At 40.8% G+C, this 8,331-nt stretch overlaps 1 long non-coding RNA gene across 1 annotated transcript; it reads left to right on the forward strand.

The window, feature by feature from the left end:
* The first annotated feature begins 1,525 nt into the window (after positions 1 to 1,525).
* Positions 1,526 to 3,670, forward strand: LOC136420516 (uncharacterized). The gene is made up of 3 exons (XR_010753235.1): positions 1,526 to 1,637; positions 2,785 to 2,847; positions 3,450 to 3,670. It is a non-coding gene; the product is annotated as an uncharacterized lncRNA (long non-coding RNA).
* The last annotated feature ends 4,661 nt before the right edge of the window (positions 3,671 to 8,331 follow it).

Here is an 8,331-nt window from a genome sequence, read left to right on the forward strand (position 1 = left end):
AACTACTGCCGGAATCCGGGGGGCGACCCCGGAGGAGTTTGGTGCTTCACCACAGATCCCGACCAGCAATGGGGGTATTGTGACGTGCCAGCATGTTTCGGTAAGGCCTGAACCTTTTGAGCTTAAGGAGTTAGTAGTATTAGCACACAAGCATTACTTTATTGCACATTTACATTGTGCAGTAATACTGTATTGAGTGGTTATTTGATGATACCCGGGCAATAATTAACATTTTGAAATTTTAAGCAATACTATTTTTTCCACTTATGACCCCAAAAAACACTCAAAATAGACAAGAAACGTTAATCTAAATGTTTCTGGTAAAGAAAATCGCCACGTAGTGACGATTTTGAAGGTGAAAAAGCCTGTTGATACCTAAAATAGAGTAATGGTCCGCCATCTTGGGATTTGACCGATTACGTCATCAATAAAGCATAAATTATGAATATTAAATCATGAAAGTCACATTTAATAACATATGATGCTATACATGTAGGTAAACTAGTGTGGTTGAGCAACCAAAGAAATATCATTGTCTTGAAAAAAACTGTGATTTTTGCATAAAATGCCTTTCAGAAACCCGTTGAGATGGCAACACGAAATATGATATACTTATACTATTACCATAGTATTGTTGCCAACTAAATTCTAAGAAAAGTCACCAAGTTTGGTAGTCCTAGCATATGTCGTTCGGCTGTTATACGATGTTAAGTTGGCGCGGGCACTTTTAGCCCCCCTCCCCCCAGCCTGGATAGGGTAAAGTCTCCCCTGGAATGGAATTACAAGGCAATTGGTTTTGTTTCAGACGTCGCGTATTAGAATGCTGTACGTACATATGTATTCTTAACGTCATACTTTCAATGAAATATCCTAATAGCCATTTTAAGGTTACCATAGAAGTGGCTAATTTTAACTGTCTCTTCTAAGAATCTTCGATATCTTTGAAGGTGGGAGCTGCCTGGAGAGTCAGCGTCAGTGTTCAGACGGTTCGTGCATTCCTGAAGACTGGTGGTGTGATGGAGTGAGTGACTGTCCACAATATGATGATGAGTCGGGATGCGGGGGTGAGCACCTATGGCCTACTGGTTTTGTAAAATGAACATCACGTTCAGAAATGCATTAGTTATTTGAAATGTTATATAGTCAATTAAATAGTACGAAGTGTACGATTTTTAGATAACAGTTAAATCAGTTATTTTGCATTTGATTCGGATGCCAATCTTCGTTTTCGCAACCCTTGGCTTGCCCTTAGAGGAAAAGTTAGTGTTTGAACAATTTGTGAAGATTATAGGACATGAATCAACAGACTAGGGCGAGAGGGGGTCCGCTTTAAGACTCCCCTGGAGTGGAATTACAAGGCAATTGATTTTGTTTCAGACATCGCGTTTTAGAATGCTGTTAGTACATATGTATTCTTAACGTAATACTTTCCATGAAATATCCTAATAGCCCCTTTTTAGGTTACCATAGAAGCGGCTAATTTTAACTGTCTCTTCTGCGAATCTTCGATTTGTTTGAAGGTGAGAGCTGCCTGGATAGTCAGCGTCAGTGTTCAGACGGTTCGTGCATTCCTGAAGATTGGTGGTGTGATGGAGTGAGTGACTGTCCACAATCTGATGATGAGTCGGGATGCGGGGGTGAGCATCTATAGCCTACTGGTTTTGTAAAATGAACATCGCGTCTAGAAATGCAGTAGTTATTCGAAACGTTATATAGTCAATTAAATAGTACGATGTGAACGATTTTTAGATCGCAGTTAAAGCAGTTTTTCTGCATTTGATTCTCATGCCAATCTTTGTTTTCGCAAACCTTGGCTTACCCTTAGAGGGAAATATAGTGTTTGAACAATTTGTAAAGATTATAGGAATATATTCTATTCGATGCCAAAACCAGCATTTCTATAATGATTGAGCCAGCGGTTAGTACGCAGGATAACACTCAGGCTAACCCCTCGCTAAATCTTGGGCATAGCAATTAAAAACAAGAAAATGCATTAAAGTCTAGTAAAGGAGTCGGACAACCAGCTCAGCACAGAAAACAACAGACTATGATATGTGTTCTCAAATAGATTCATATGAAACAAGACGTTGGCCTTACATTAAACAAAAACCTATATTAAACCCAGCCGCACATCCACGGCACCGTGTCTTTGGTTACGCTCATACAGTGGTTATCGAACTAGCTCGGTCACAACATGCTTCCTTTTTTTTCCGACACGGTGTACTTACTACTTGGCTATAGGCCAGTGGACTTTTGTACGCTGTTAACTAGATTTTAGCGTGAACAGTCGTATTCAGGAACAACTGGAGACAAAATCAGTGTGCTCCTGTGGCGCTGTTCAGCGGCAGTGTAAGAAGGTTCCGGGGTGCACGGTTTCTCACTGATAAAACACGGGTTATTTCCATCCAATGGCAATAAAATCTAATGTCTGTAGCGAAAATGACGAAAAGTGGGAGACTCTTTGCAAAGACAGCCAGCGGGCAAGGCCTTAACTTTCTCGGACATTAAGAGACCTTCGGACACCGAAAAACTTTACTGCTGTGATGGACTTCAAGATGGTCGCCCACGGATGGCAGGGGTGATGACGTCACATAAATACGCTCTTTAAAATATTACCTGTTGCTTACTACTAGTAAAAAGGTATTATAATCAACAATTGGTAACATTAAATACAGAAGAACTTCTATCAGGCAGAACATTCACAGCTTAGCATCTATAAGTGTATCACTAATTGCTGATTGTCGTCATTTATTTTCGCATGCCTCTCTCCGAAAATGACGCTAGACGCTACTCCTTCTCCTGACGTCACAACTTCAGCTTTACCTGTTGACTTCACTCCTGGGACAGGTAAGCAAGTAGAAAATCCCTGTTTGTCTATGACAGCATAGTCATTGCGTGACCTAAATTATATTGATACAGATATTTGCCTATATGCTGTGTATTCTGTAAATGTATGCACAATTGTTCTGGACATTGCATTAGCTTCTCGTGGAGCTTCTCGATGCCATATTGACGTACACAGCTAATGAAATTTATTCTACTTCCAGATTTAAAATGCGAGTTTGAAAATCGTTATGTATCAAGTCTGGGTTCTTTTTCATGGCAAACGCATGTCAAATGCTCTGCTGCTAACAATACTCGCTTTTGCCACCCCTTTGATATTTCTCAAGAGGTAAACGTTAACGTTTAGCAACTGTCATGAAGGCAAATCTTCCTTTCTTCTTCAATATTCTACATCTTAGGAGGAAGTTCCGTGCAAAAAGTCTTCTTTCCTAGAACTATGTTATTCCTAGATCTATGTCTTTAAGGAACACACTTTCTCGTGATTGCGTCCCTGATAAAATCCAAAACACTTCAACACAAAGGTTAACAGACACTTGTCAATGTCATCATAATACAATTAGTGAGACCCAAAAGAATAGCGTCAGGTTATTTTTATTTGCCCTTAGACTGCCTGACAGGGAGTGGAGCATCTTACCGAGGAATAGTCTCTAGGACTGAAACAGGCCAGACGTGTCAACCATGGGACAGTCAGACACCGCATGATCACAACTATACACCCGCTGATTATCCGTCATCCGGATTGGAGCAGAACTACTGCCGGAATCCGGATGGCGACGCCAGAGTTTGGTGCTTCACTACGGATCCCGACCAGGAATGGGGGTATTGTGACGTGCCAGCATGTTCCGGTAAGGCCTGAACCTTTAGAGCTTAAGGAGGAGGTAGTTTTAGCACACAAGCATTCCTTTATTGCACATTTACATTGTGCAGTAATACTGTATTGAGTGAATATTTGATGATACCCGGGCGATAATTAACATATATCAAACATGTCTCGACATAATCAACAGACTAGGGCAAGAGAACGTCCCCTTCAAGACACCCCTGGAGTGGAATTACAAGGCAATTGGTTTTGTTTCAGACATCGCGTTTTAGAATGCTGTTATTACATGTGTATTGTTAACGTTATACTTTCAATAAATATCCTAATAGCCATTTTTAGATTACCATAGAAGGGGCTAATTTTAACTGTTTCTTTTGCGAATCTTCAATTTCTTCGAAGGTGAGAGCTGCCTGGAGAGTCAGCGTCAGTGTTCAGACGGTTCGTGCATTCCTGAAGACTGGTGGTGTGATGGAGAAAGTGACTGTCCACAATCTGATGATGAGTCGGGATGCGGGGGTGAGCACCTATGGCCTACTGGTTTTGTAGAATAAACATCGCGTTTAGAAATGCAGTAGTTATTTGAAACGTTGAATAGTCTATCTAATAGAGCGATGTGTACGATTTTTAGGTCGCAGTTAAAGCAGTTTTTCTGCATTTGATTCTCATGCCAATCTTCGTTTTCCCTAATCTTAGCTTGCCCTTAGAGGGAATTCTAGTTTTTGAACAGTTTGTGAAGATTATAGGAATATATTCTATTCAATGACAAAACCAGTATATTTGGCGGTTAGTCTGTATAACGCAAACTCCAGCTGTCCGGGGATTTCTGTCCCCTCCCCGCGGAGTTTGTGCTCGACTAGCTCTAAGTCAGGAGAACTGTTATCAAAAATAGTAACACCAATCAGAGGCCAGAATTTTAGCTAGGTCCCCATGGCGTAAGGAACCAGCTAGTTAGCCTGTCTGTTAGCTGTCACACCTGGCACCACAGGCAGACATGGAGGAAAGGAGGGGAAATGAGATCCAGATGGCGGTGGTGGTGGGGGGGGGGGGAAGAAATCATATCGCAACCAAGGCGATTAAAAGGTATGTTAAACCTCCTTGGTTTATCTGTTCCTTCAGAGGCAGACAATGGCAGTTTTTCCCACGTCCAAAATCAAGTTTTGACCCCTATACTTGAGTCCATTCCTAAGGATTTTTGAGGGCTTTGACTTCTGAAGCCACTTGATGCTCGGAAAATCTATTCCTACCATCTGCAGATCAGACATCTGTATCTGTCAATCACTGGATAGCAACCGCACTAGACCCTTAGCAACTAGTCTGGCCGTGGCAAGCAGCTCATGTGTGTAGTCTGATATAAGTAGCCAGTAGTATTTTATTTTTGCCTTACATTGTACCTGTTACAATCGTTGTGCATTAAACTTTGACTTGACTTGACTTGTGGGCTGATGATGGCTGCATAAATTATCCATATTTAGAAAGGCGGGTTACCCTGGATTAGAAGCGCATGCTATCAAGCTCTTGGGCGGCTATGCGGTTACGGGGTGGCAAGCCGTTACAGGAGCATGATTGAGTTCAGGCTAATTTAGCGGTTTGTATGCAGGATCACACTCAGGCGAACCCTCCGCTAAATCTTGGGCATAGCAATGAAAAACAAGAAAATGAAATAAAGCCTACTAAAGGGGTAGGACAACCAGCTCAGCACAGAAAACAACAGAGTATGATATTTGTTTTCAAAAAGATTCATATAAAACAAGACGCTGGCCTTGCATGAAACAAAACCTATATCAAACCAAGCCGAACATCCACGGTGTATTTACTACTTGGCTATAGGCCAGTGGACATTTGTACGCTGTAAACTAATTTTAAGCGTGAACAGTCGTTTTTAGAAACAACTGTAGACAAAATCAGTGTGCTCCTTTGCAACTATTCAGCGGCCGGTCGTGTTAGAAGGTTCCGGGGATACACGGTTTCCCACTGATAAAACACGGGTTATTTCCATCCAATGGCAATAAAATCTAATCTCTGTAGCGAAAATGACGTGAAGTGGGAGACTCTTTGCAAAGACAGCCAGCGGGCAAGGCCTTAACTTTTCTCGAACATTTAAAGACCTTCGGAAACCGAAAAAAAAACTTTGCTGCTGTGATGGACTATGATGGACTGGTCGCCAACGGACGGCAGGGTTGTTGACGTCACATAAAATAAATACGTTCTATAAAATATTATCTGTTGCATCTGAGACGGGGGGGGGCTTGCTCATTGCCCCCCCTCTCATAACTTCTGAACGGTATAATGTATCATTCCCAAATTCGTAGGAAGTGATGTTTATGTAAAGTTTTATAATTCCTACAATTTTGGTGACGTTTCGATGTTATGACGCCATTGATGTGATTTAATTGGCTAAATAGGGAATTCCCGTAATATCTAAAGGTATTAAACAAAATAGTATGCATTGTTGACTTTAAGACATGTCACGTAAATGGTAACTACGTACACGTCAAAATGACGTCATTAAATGACGTTACGTGTTGTTAGCGACTCCATGGGATCCGCCATCTTTGATCGGCCATTTTGAACTTTTCAAAAATACTCCTTTTTTTACTTATGACCCTAAAAAACAATAGAAATAGACTAGAAACGTTAATCGAATTTTTTCTGGTCAAGAAAATGCCACGTAGTGACGATTTTGAAGGCGAAAAAGCCTGTTGATACCTAAATGTAAAATAGTGTAATGTACCGCCATCTTGGATTTTGACAGATGACGTCATCAAATTAGCATGAATTATGAATATTAAATCATCAAAGCTACATCTAATTACATTTAACACTATACATGTGGAGAAACTTGTGTGGTTGAGCAAGAGAACCTAAGAAATATCATTGTTTAAAAAGAAATCTGTGATTTTTGCATAAAATGCCTTTCAGAAACCCGTTGCCATAGCAACACGAAAAATGATAAACTTATACTTTTATCAAAATATTATTTTTAAATAAATTTAAGGAAAGGTCACCAAGTTTGGTATTCCTAGCTCATGTCGTTCGGCAGTTATACGATGTCAAAGTTAGCGCGGGAACTAAAGCCCCCCCCCCCCCAGTCTGGACAGGGTTAAATACAGAGGAACTTCTATAAAGCAGAACATATAGAACTTAGCATCTATAAGTGCTTCATTAATTGCTGATTTTCGTCATTTTTTCGTATGCCTCTCTCTGAAAATTGCGCTAGACGGTAAGACCTGAGCCTTTAGAGCTTAAGGAGGGGGTAGTATTAGCATGCAAGCATTCCTTTATTGCACATTAACATTGTGCAGTATAACTGTATTGACTGATTATTTGATGATTCCCGGGCAATAATTAACATGTATCAAACATGTCTCGACATGAATCAACAGACTAGGGCGAGAGGGCGTCCCCTTCAAGACTCCCCTGGAGTGGAATTACAGGCAATTGGTTTTGTTTCAGACATCGCGTTCTAGAATGCTGTTAGTACATATGTTTTCTTAACGTAATACTTTCTATAAAATATCCTTATAGCCATTTTTTAGGTTACCATAGAAGCGGCTAATTTCTCTTTTTCGAATCTTCGATTTCTTTGAAGTTAAGAGCTGCCTGGAGAGTCAGCGTCAGTGCTCAGACGGTTCGTGCATTCCTGAAGACTGGTGGTGTGATGGAGTGAGTGACTGTCCACAATCTGATGATGAGTCGGCATGCGGGGGTGAGCAGCTATGGTCTATTGTTTTTTTTTTAAATGAACATTGCGTTTAGAAATGCGGTAGTTATTTGAAACGTTATATAATCAATTAGATAGTACGATGTGTACGGTCTTAAGATCGTAGTTAAAGCAGATTCTCATGCCAATCTTCGTTTTCGCAAACCTTGGCTTGCTCTTAGAGGGAAATCTAGTGTTTGAACAGTTTGTGAAGATAATAGGAATATATTCTATTCAATGGCAAAACCAGTATTAAGATTGAGCCAGCGGTTAGTACGCAGGATAACACTCAGGCTAACTCCTCGATAAATCTTGGGCATAGCAATGAAAAACAAGAAAATTCAATAAAGCCTAGTAAAAGAGTCGGACAACCAGCTCAGCACAGAAAACAGCAGGGTGTGATATTTGTTCTCAAACAGATTCATATGAAGCAAGACGCTGGCCTTGCATGAAACAAAAATCTATATTAAATCCATCCGCACATTTACGGCTCCGTGTCTTTGGTTACGCTCATGCAGTGGTATCAAACTTGCTCGGCTTCAGCATGCTTTCTTTTTTTCCGACACGGTGTAATTACGACTTGGCTATAGACCAGTGGACATTTGTAAGCTGTGAACTAATTTTTAGCGTAAACAACTGGAGACAAATCAGTGTGCTCCTTTGGCGCTGTTCAGCAGCTGTGTTAGATGGTTCGGGGCACACGGTTTCTCACTGATAAAATACGGACTATTTCCATCCAATGGCAAGAAAATCTAGTCTCTGTAGCGAAAATGACGTAAAGTGGGAGACTCTTTGTAAGGACAGACAGCAGGCAAGGCTTTCACTTTTCTCGGACATTTAGAGACCTTCGTACAACGGAAAAAAATTGCTGCTGTGATGGACTCCAAGATGGTCGCCCACGGATGGCAGGGTTGATGACGTCATATAAATACGCTCTATGAAATATTTCATGTTACTTACTCCTAGT

The sequence above is a fragment of the Branchiostoma lanceolatum genome, chromosome 15, assembly GCF_035083965.1.
Source record: "Branchiostoma lanceolatum isolate klBraLanc5 chromosome 15, klBraLanc5.hap2, whole genome shotgun sequence".
NCBI classification, from domain to species: Eukaryota; Metazoa; Chordata; class Leptocardii; order Amphioxiformes; family Branchiostomatidae; genus Branchiostoma; species Branchiostoma lanceolatum.